Genomic DNA, 11,439 nt, shown 5'->3' with positions numbered 1-11,439 from the left:
AAATGTCAATACAAATATGCCTTGAAAATATACAGAAATTCACCTTTATGTACTAGTGTGTGTAGCCTAAACCCATGACCTGTGATAACATTTATCAAAAGCCTATGTTTTGGGGTTTTTTTTTCTCATTATCATAATGACATTATGACATTTCCAACACTGTCGATATGAAACACAATGATAAATACCAGATAACTGCTTACTCCATCAACATAGTCCTATGGGAAAACCCTTGAACACCTTTAGAATACATTGTAATGCCAGCCAACATCATTGCCTGACATTATGGATGCTCTTGTGTCTGAATGGAAGCAAATCCCTTAAGCTATGCTCCAACATCTAATGAAAATACCTCCCAGAAAAGTTAAAGCAGCAAATAAATCAAGGACTAATATCAGTATTACTTTTTAATTCCTATGGAATTAAAAAATAAAATCTTTAACAAGTACATACATTCTGAAAAACATACTGTATTTGTTATTTTCATGTCAGATTCATACAATTCATTCTACAGTTTGTATCTATTTTGTGACAGAAAGAAAAATAAAAGAAAGAAAAATACTTGTCTCATACCCCTTCATACCACATTTAAACCCCTTCATTTTTTCACATTTTGTTATGTTGCAGTCTTATGTTAAACTGCTTTATAGTACTTTTTCCCCACACACTCCATACACCATAATGACAAAGCAAAAAAAAAAAAAAAAAAAAAAGATTTGTGACAACTTTGCAAATTAGATTACATTGCATAAGTATTCATACCCTCAACTCATTAATTAGTTGAAGCACTTCAGCTACAGCTTCAAGTCTTTTTAGGACAAGCTTTGTACATCTACATTTAGCAATTATCTGCCTCATCTCTTCACCTCTCAAGCTCTGTCAGCTTGGATGGGGACAGGCAGACATTTTCAGGTTTCTCCAGAAATGTTTGATTGCGTTTAAGCCAAGGTTCTGGTTGGGCCACTCAAGGACAGTTGTCTATAAGCCACTCTTGCTGAATGCTTGGGGTCATTGTCCTGAAACTTCTGCCCAGTCTGAGGTTCTGAATGTTCTGGACTGGGTTTTCATTAAGGCTATCTCAATTTTTTGGTGCACTGAGCTTTCCTTCTCCTCTGACGAGTCCCTCAACATGAGGCTGCTACCAGCACACTTTACTTTTGGGATGATACTCTGCTGGTGATGAGCAGTGCTTGGTTTTTCCAACATTATGCTTGGAATTGAGGTTCATCAGACCAGAGAATCTCATAGTCCATTTTTTTTTTTTGCAAATTCCAAGTGGGTTTTCATGTGTCTTCACTGAGAACAGCATTGATTTTCGCCACACCACTATAAAGATCAGATTGGTGGAGTGTTGCAGTGATGTTTGTCCTTCTGTAAGTTTCTTCCAACTGCATATATGATCATGGAGCTCAATTAGACCATCAGCTTCTTGATCACCAGTCTTAACAAGGCCCTTCTCCAACAATTGCTCAGTTTGGCTAGCAGGCCAACTCTAAGAAGAGTCCTAGTTGTTCCAAGTGTCTTCCATTATGGATAATGAAGCCTACATATTTCTGTGAACCTTCAATGCAGCAGAAGTTTTTTTCTGAAATCTTCTCCAGATCTGTGCATTGACGCAAGCCTGTTTCTGAGCTCTACAGGCAGTTATTTTGACCTCAGGGCTTGTTTTTTGCTCTGATATGCATTTTCAGCTGTTAGACCTTTCCAAGTCATACTCATTCAAATGAATTTGCCACAGTTTAACTCCACTCGAAGTGTAGTAACATCTACAAGTGATATGAGTGCTCCTGATCTAAATTTCAAGTGTTCCAGAAAAGGGTATGAATACTTATGCAATGAAATAATTTAAGTTTTTTTTTATTTCTAATAAATTTGCAAAGTTGTTACTGTTTTGTGCTTTGTCATCATAGTGTATGGAGTGTAGAATGATGTGGGGGACAAGGTCATTTAAAGCAGTTTAACATAAGGCTGCAACATAAAACATGAAAAAAATTATGGAGTATGAATACTTTCATAAGGCACTGTATATATTGAGAAAAGTAATTTTCTTTTTCTTCCTTTTATTTATTTATTTTTTTGGTAACGCTTTAGATTACAACCCGCAAAGAACTACGTAAGTAAACTGAATTTACGGTGTATGTTTCTGCAATTATAGTGTACCTATTCAAGAACGTACATGTAGGTATAAGGGAACAATATGTTATATCTGGGTAATAAGGGGATAACAAACCAGATATGCAACATGCAAAGAACTATATAAGTATACTGAATTTACGGTGTACGTTTCTGTAATTATAGTGTACCTATTAGTACGTATGTGTAGGTGTAAGAGAACAATACGCTATGTTACGTTTTGGTAATTCGGGGGTAACAACCAGATATGCAACCTGCAAAGAACTGCGCAAGTAAACTAAAGTTACAGTGTATGTTTCGTATTTATATTGTACCTACGTATAAGTATAAGGGAGCAATATGTTACGTTTGGGTAATAACGGGGTAGCAAACAGATATACAAATAATTTATAATGGAATTACTTAAAAACTTAACAGGTACCTGTTCTATTAAATCGTAAGTTTGGTGTATCTATACGTAAGCTTTTTAAAATTACTGGGAAATTATACTCTTGTTCCATGTAGTTACAGGGTAAGTGTGCCCTCTGCGGGCTGTAAATTAAAGTGGCGATTGTTACCCCCTTGGTTCAAGGAAGTTACAGGGTAGGTACAATACATAAACACACAATCTGAAAATATATCTAAAAATATTTTTTTATAGTCGCTAATCCCACTTCTACCTCTAAACCTAACGTTAACTATGACTGAACAGTAATAAAAAATATAAAAAACAGGAAAGTGCAATCACAATCATTTATTTATTGCAAAAATGTCAACAGCCATACAAAAAAGTAACGTTAATCCAAATAACAATGCGTTTGCAGCCGCAGTCCTCTCTGGCAGAATACAGTAGGTTTGAGGTGCTGTAGGATGAGCAGAATTTAAATTGTTAATCGCTGAAAATATTATCCAGATTATTGTCTTGATCCACTCCTCGAAGGCGCCCGCGCGTCATTCCAACACATCTCACCAGAAACACGGCATGTCGTAATCTGTGACGAATGCAGGCGAGAGCCAATGAACGTCCGATTTTCCTGTCGCAAAATGCACTTTAGCACGGGCTTATGGCTGTTGCTGCTGGACTCGCTGCTAGAGATGGAGATGAAGATCGCCGGACAAAGCCTTGAATTTGGTTCTTGTCCTCGCAAATCGTATGGATTCTGAAGATCTGGGTTACAGCACACAAATAAAATTGTTTAATTTGTAATTATGATGCGTGTTCGGTGTATTTTATGGTTGTATTGTTAGTCACAGCATGTTAGAGAAAACGCCTTTGTGTTCCACCACGGCAAACGAAGTTAATATTACATGAATGATTAAATGATTGCAGAAATATTATTTATTTTAAGGGTTTAACGTGTAGTCATGATAACATTATGTAGACCTATTCTTGGAAACGAGCTGGCAACAGAAATCACACAGAACAGAATGAAATGTTATAATTTCATATTAAGTAAACGTTAAATGTTTAGATGATGTAAATATGTCAGTATTGTACATTAAGTGTCTGTAAAAATGTAAATAAATGTACATTTTGTAGAACCACATTTTACGTCGCGTTGTTATATGTATTGTACCCTGTAACTTCGTCGAACAAGAGGGGCACAATCGCCACTTTAATTTACAACCCGCAGATGGCACAATTACCCTGTAATTACATGGAACAAGAGTATAATTTCCCAGTAATTTAAAAAAGCTTACGTATAGATACACCAAACGTACGATTTAATAGAACAGGTACCTGTTAAGTTTTTTAAATTAATCCATTATAAATTATTTGTATATCTGTTTGCTACCCCGTTATTACCCAAACGTAACCTATTGTTCCCTTATACTTACACGTAGGTACAATATAAATACGAAACATTCACCGTAACTTTAGTTTACTTACGCAGTTCTTTGCAGGTTGCATATCTGGTTGTTACTCTCTATTACCAAAACGTAACATATTGTTCCCGTATACCTACATGTACGTTCTTTAATAGGTACACTACAATTACAGAAACGTACACCGTAAATTCAGTATTCTTATGTAGTTCTTTGCAAGTTGAATATCTGGTTTGTTATCCCCTTATTACCCAAATATAACATATTGTTCCCTTATACCTACATGTACGTTCTTTATAGGTACACTATAATTACAGAAACATACACCGTAAATTCAGTTTACTTACGTAGTTCTTTGCGGGTTGTAATCTAAAGCGTTACCATTTTTTTCTGTCACAAAATAGATACAACAAAGTATCCAGGCCCGTAGCCAGGGGGGGTTCGGGTGGTTCGAACGACCCACCCCATCAAGTCAAAGGTCCGGAATTTATGTACGTTTTTTTTTTTTTTAATAAACAAATGTTCTTTTAAATAACAACGCACTTTTAAAGCCATAAAAAGTATTAAATACCTTAATAAATATAAGAAAAGTCTTAATTATAATTTCAAGAGGTCTTAAATTTGGGGACGGAAAGACAAAAATAGCGTTATGGATTAAATGTGCTAGTCGTTTGAAGCGGCGTTATCAGCTCGGATCACAGTTCAAACAGCAGCGGAGCGTTTACTACAGCAGATGCGTTTACTCGCGATCACGAAACAGCGCCGTGAGAACCGGAGTGAAGCGTTTGAATTCGATGAAGAACACAATGACATGGCGATTTAACCAGATGAAACAGCGCTGACAAACAGCAGAAACACTGCGCAACGATAGTCAGAATCATTTAATATGGATTATTTTTACTGTAACACTGACTGCACTATGGTATTGCGGCAGAAGTGTGTAAAATATCGAACTGTGTTATATTAGGCTATTATGTAGACATGTATTAAGTCTATTAAAGGAGTAATGGAATATAATTACAGTATTTTGTGATTAATAGCGTTTGTGCATTTATACTAAGACCACCGTTCTTCATGCAAATACCTAGAAGCCATGTTGTTCATTTTTATACCATGGTATTGAGGTGAATAATTATTATTAATAATTTCATCATACAAAAATAAGGTGGTTCTCAGCGCCGACGGCCTTGTGGGCAGCGTGCTCCGGGCTTCTCGTGTTCGAGTCCCGACTCAGGGACCTTTCCCGCCGCCCATATCACTTCCTGTCCTTTCTGATCTGTCCTGTCCATAATTTTTTTTTTTTTTTTTAAAAATAAGGTTGTTACAATTGTAACAGATGTTACTATTTTTGATAATGAACATTATCTGAGCTGTAAATCAGGACATCATATTACTAGCCATTTTTTTCCATATTAATTCTATTTCTGCAGGTCTTTAAATATATATATATATATATATATATATATATATATATATATATATATATATACTACCGTTCAAAAGTTTGGGGTCAGTACATTTTTATTGTTTCTTTTTTTCTTTTTTCTTTTTTTAAAGAAATTAATACTTTTATTCACCAAGGATGTATTAAGTTAATAATTAAAAGTGTATTAAAAGTTAATAATAAATAATTTACATTGTTATAAAATATTTATATTTTGAATAAACACTGTACTTTTTAAACTTGTTATTCATGAAAGAATCCTGAAAAAAAAATCACAGGTTCCAAAAAATATTTGGCAACACAACTGTTGATATTATCCAACATTGATCATTCTAATAATAAATCTGCATATTAGACTGATTTCTGAAGGATCATGTGACACTTAAGACTGGAGTAACAGCTGATAAAAATTCAGCTTTTCATCACAGGAATAAATTCTATTTTAAAGTATGTTAAAATAAAAAACATTATTTTATATTGTAAAAACATTTTGAATTACAGTTTTTTTTTCTATATTTTTAATCAAATAAATGCAGCCTTGATGAGCATAAGAGACTTCTTTAAAGACTATTACAAGTCTTACTGACCCCAAACTTCTGAACGGTAGTGTATATATATATATATATATATATATATATATATATATATAAATTTGCATAAATTTCCTTTCTTGATATTTGTATTTTGAAAAGGAGGAAAGACTGCATAGGGCTCAGAGGTTGAAAGGGGCCCAGAATGGGGGCTCAGAAAACTCAGTGGAAGGGTGTAGCATGGGTCAAGTAAGAACACATATTCTCACCAGGGGCAGTTCTAGAACCGATTTTTCAGACTGTCATCAAAGTTTGTTCAATTTGTACAATGAACATGGGTTGGATTTCTTACTTTTGAGTTCTTAAAGTACACCAAATTAATAACCCACCATTTGGATATGTGTTAGTGCAAAGAATCTGTGATTTTATTGCATTGAAAATGTCATTCATTTAATTAAATTACTTATTGCTTTAGGTATTTGTGTATATTTACTGAACAAGGCGATATCTTGGTAAGCAGTTTGACAACATTGTAGTAAATATTTTTGGTGAATCAAAAAATCATGCTTATTAAAATACCATCACACATGATAATACAGCACAGATTGGTGCATGAGTAGTCAACAAAATCAAGTATCTGAACCTCATAGTTAAATACAAAATGAGTGGGAACTGAAAAAGGTCCACTTTTTGGAAAAAAAGAACCCCCCCTTCCGCTAGGCTGGCTACGGGCCTGGTATCTATAGAGGTATTTTTATTGAGGACATGGGAAGTGCTTGATTTACACTGTTACTGACATTTGCAGCGTATGAGAGATGTGAAAGTCAGAAGAAGTTTACTACATGTTCACCTGTGACAAGTTCCCTGAGGGACATGCCAGTGTGTTTCTATCAACTGCTACCTTTCCATGAATTCCTCCCATCTAAAGGCCAGAAGTGACGGCATGTAGGCATGTCTAGTGTCAGTGGGGGATCTAGAACATGGCTTGTGCATTACTGAGAGGAGCTGTTATTCTTCACACTAGAATTTGGGGGAAGTTTGATGTCTGTGTTTCCTAGGTTACTGCACTCACAATATAAAAACAACCAATGAACTTGGTTAAACTGAAAAACTTTTCCATGAATTTTCATTAAAAAAAAAATCTGATTTGTTCTATTCTCATGCTAATTTATAGGTTTTTTTAGTTCTGTCTGCTAGATGCAATGAATCTACCACCACACAAACTGTACAATCCCAAGCACTGTTTTTTTTTAAATCAATACTTTAAGATAGTCTTAAAATTAAGTTATGTTACGTAATGATAAATAAGTTAATAAAATTAAGTTATTAAGAATGCCAGTATTACAAAGGCACAAACACAGGGTGAATTTAGTAAAGCATATTGTACTATGGTACACTGCATTTCTTTGTCAATGTCATAGACAACTTTGCCGAGCTCCAGAGACACCTTTCATCCTGGGTGTCAGACACTCCTCTGATCTCAGCATGTGAGAAAAGGCAAGGAGTGCTTTAAAATTGAACCGGACCACAGGATCTCTCACTTTGCTGTATAGGATGTGCAGAGAATATAATTTTAGTGTGATTCAGCTCAGTCAGCAGCAGGTGATCGAAGGCTGTAGGAAGATAAAATGGTGTTAAAGGAAAAATATATATAGACCAGTGGTTCCCAACCACGTTCCTGGAGGCCCCACAACACTGCATGTTTTCCATGTCTCCTTAATCAAACACACCTGATTCAGATAATCGGCTCATTAGTAGAGACTCCAAGACTTGAAATGGGTGTGTCAGACAAAAGAGAGATGCAAAATGTGCAGTGTTGGGGGGCCTCCATCTTATCGAAGGGCAGAAAAACATAATTATTTAAAGTTCATGTGTGAAATTTCTTTACATTGTGAAAGTTTAATTGAGTCTGATAGTGGTGTCTGTATTTTTTCCCTTTGGTTTAGAAACTTTTTTTTTTTTTTTGCCAAGATTGGTCTCTAACAGTTTTTTTTTTCTCTGCTTGCAAATCTTGTTGAAGATCATAACCAATATTAAAGGTTTCAAAGTTTTATTTTGTCCGGTAATTTTAAAAATAATTTTCCATCCCCATTTTCACTCTCTGGGCAAAACACACAGTTTCAACGGGTCTTCACACCATTTCTCATGTTATTAGATGGGTTTCTTTTGTAAATGTATTTGTCTTAACCAGGCACTGTGGGTGGAGTTAGTGTAAAATAAACTAGATAGTGTGATTAGACACTCCAAATGTTTTTAAAACCACTCTCAAGTCAAGCTAACTGAGGTCAACTTGATGGAAGACACACCTCATTTGGGACTATTAAAGGGATAGATCACCCAAAAATAAAAATTCTGTCATTAATTATTCCCCCTTACACTCTTAAAAATAAAGGTGCATCATGATGCCATAGAAGAACCTTTTATTGTCTAAATGGTTCCATATAGAACCTTAAAAATCTGAAGAACCTTTCTGTTTCACAAAAGGTTCTTTGTGGCAAAAGAAGGTTCTTCAGATTATAAAAAGGTAAGAAAGAGATGGTTCTTTAAAGAACCTTTGACTGAATGGTTTTTTGTGGAACCAAAAATGGTTCTTCTATGGCATCGCTTGAAGAACCTTTTTAAGCACCTTTATTTTTAAGAGTGTATGTCGTTCCAAACCCGTAAGACCTTCGTTCATCTTCGGAAAACACATATTAAGATATTTCTGACCCTCTATAGACAGCAATGCAACTGACAGGTTCGAGGCCTAGAAAGGTCGTGAGGACATCAGTGGTTCAACCATAATGTTATGAATCTACTTCTTGTGTGCAAAGAAAACAAAAATAACAACCTAATTCAACAGTTTTTTCCCTGTCAGTCTTTGATGCGAAGAGAACTATCCTTTTATGCAATATAATCTGCTCAGGTTCATTAATGCCTACACAATTCTTTGAGCAGATCAAGCATGCCGTATATGTGAGTTGACAGTAATCGATTCCAGCGCTATGCAGAGAACAGCTAGCACTGCCTTTGGACTGTTATCAATTCTCTTCAATCACCATTCCTCTGTTGAAGGTTAGCAAAGCCTATGTTATGCTAAAGACCACAAATCCATCACTCTAATAATGGCTAAATTGAATTACTGAGCACATGATTACTTTTAAGAACATGAAGGAGATATCTCAAAAGCTAAAATGAGGTTTCTTCCAGCTCATCAGACTGATGAGTGCTGCCAGAAGAATTACAGAGTGAATTTCTCAGCCTCAAAACCATGACGTCATGGTTTTTGCAAGCCAACCGGTCGTGGTAGGATGAAGTGATGACTCAAATGTGGCACAAAGGTAAAGAGAAGGAGAAATAGAGAACACAGATAATACCAAATGAAATGAAGACATACAAAAAAGATGAATGTTAAACATGGTACAGAACCAAGTACATCTGGATATAATAATAATGCTTGAGCAGTATTTTTGTTTGAAATACTGTCAAGAATAGCATTATAATAGGTTTTCCACATGTGTGTTTGATCTTCAGATGTACTGGTATTTGTAGAAATGTTATATAACAAATCTCTCAGTGCTACCTAACCTACAGTATTAGTTTAGAGCTGGATATAAATGAAGGATTCTGAAGCAATAACATCAGGATGATGGCTAAACCAGGGTCTGATCCACTGTAGTCTTGTACTTCAACTCTGAAGTTTACACACAGATATGTGCACACTCACAAAGAGACATTCAAGCATAAAAAGCTCTACAAACAGTTTCTTGTGCATATGTTCAACTGAAGCACACATGATAAAGGACTGAAGGACCTAATCACTAGGATAATTACTGTAATAACAGATGTGACAGATAACGTGTTTTTACACAAAAGGTGAGAACATTTAGCATTATGTTACTCATTTATTTTGTCTGCTGTTCATTAATGGTCGTATCAGCTCTTTGCTCTGGCGTAATAACGATAATATGTGTGGAACGTCAAGGCAGTCACCATCTGCAACATTGAAATGTAAATAAAGCATTATCTCGTTTAAAACATCTGGAATATATTTCCACTATTTAATCTTCTCTTTGTAATAAAGGCAAATATCAAGATGAAAAACGCCCTGATTCAAACTGTTTCATTGTCTATTCCCTGACAGAATTAAACTATGGGCCTTGTGTTTTACCCTTAAGTAACATACCAACCGGACTTCAACAAATCCAAACAACAATAACTTTTAAAGCCCACCTTAGCTTTTCGTCTGGTCTGCAAAATTAATATGGTCTGTTCTTGGTTATTCTTTTTGACCATAAAACATTAGATGTCTTTATATTAAATTTTGACCAGTGTGTCAGGGGAGTTCACATATGAATTGTGATGAATTAAAGAAATGTACATAATGTAAACCTTCTGGATGAAACACCATATGACAGAAATGTCATATTTTGGTTTGTTTACACTACAGAGCAAAAGTTTGTGGGTGGTAAGATTTGAATATTTTTAAAGAAGTTATAAAGTCAAAATTATACAAGTCACAATTCTGTCTTTTTTCCCCTCAGAATTGCATGATAAAAACTCACAATTGCAAGAAATACAATCAGAATTACGAATTACAGTTGAGCTCATTATTTTACCAAAATAAGAAGGAAAAATGCATGTTTGTTTTTTAGTACTGACCTGAATAAGATATTTGCGTAACATACATTTACATATAGTCCACAAGAGAAAATAACAGTTGATTTTTATTTTTTTTTTTTTAGTGGTAATTTTTCATGCGTCTCTTGTTTGTCCTGAACAGTTAAACTGCCTGCTGTTCTTCAGAAAAATCCTTCAGGTCCAGCAAATTATTTGTTTTGTTTGTTTGTTTGTTTTTCAGCATTTTTGTGTATTTGAAGCCTTTCCAATAATGACTATATGATTTTGAGACCCACCTTTTCACAGGGACTCATACGCAACTATTACAGAAGGTTCGAACACTCACTGATGCTTCATAAGTAAAATAATGCAGTAAGAGCCAGGGGTGTATACTTTTGAACAGAATGAAAATGTGTACTTTTTATATATTTTGCCTAAATATCATAATTTTTCATTTAGTACTGCCCTTCAGAAGCTACAGAAGATACATGTTTCCCACAAGATAAAAATAAGTTAAACTTACCCTCATCTTCAAATTCAAAAATTTTTCACCCCCTGGTGCTTGTTTCTTCTGAAGCACAGTGAGCGTTTACAAAATCATACAGTATTTGTTGGAAAGGGTTCAAATACACAAAATGCTGAAAAAACAAAGAATTTGTGGGACCTGAAAAAAAAAAAAAATTCAACTGTTATTTTCTCTTGTGGACTATGTGTAAACTTCTTTTACGTGCAATATCTTATTCAGGTCAGTAATAAATAACAAATAACACACATTTTGTATAAATAACAAATAACACACATTTTGTATGATCCCTCCTATTGTGGTAAAATAATTAACATTTTGCAGATTCTGCAAGGTGTATGTAAACTTTTGACCTCAACTGTAAAAATATCACGCAATTCTGACTTCTTTTCTCAGAATTGTGT

Source organism: Labeo rohita, chromosome 6 (assembly GCF_022985175.1).
Source record: "Labeo rohita strain BAU-BD-2019 chromosome 6, IGBB_LRoh.1.0, whole genome shotgun sequence".
NCBI classification, from domain to species: domain Eukaryota; kingdom Metazoa; phylum Chordata; class Actinopteri; order Cypriniformes; family Cyprinidae; genus Labeo; species Labeo rohita.
Note: the sequence above shows the minus strand (reverse complement) of the source record.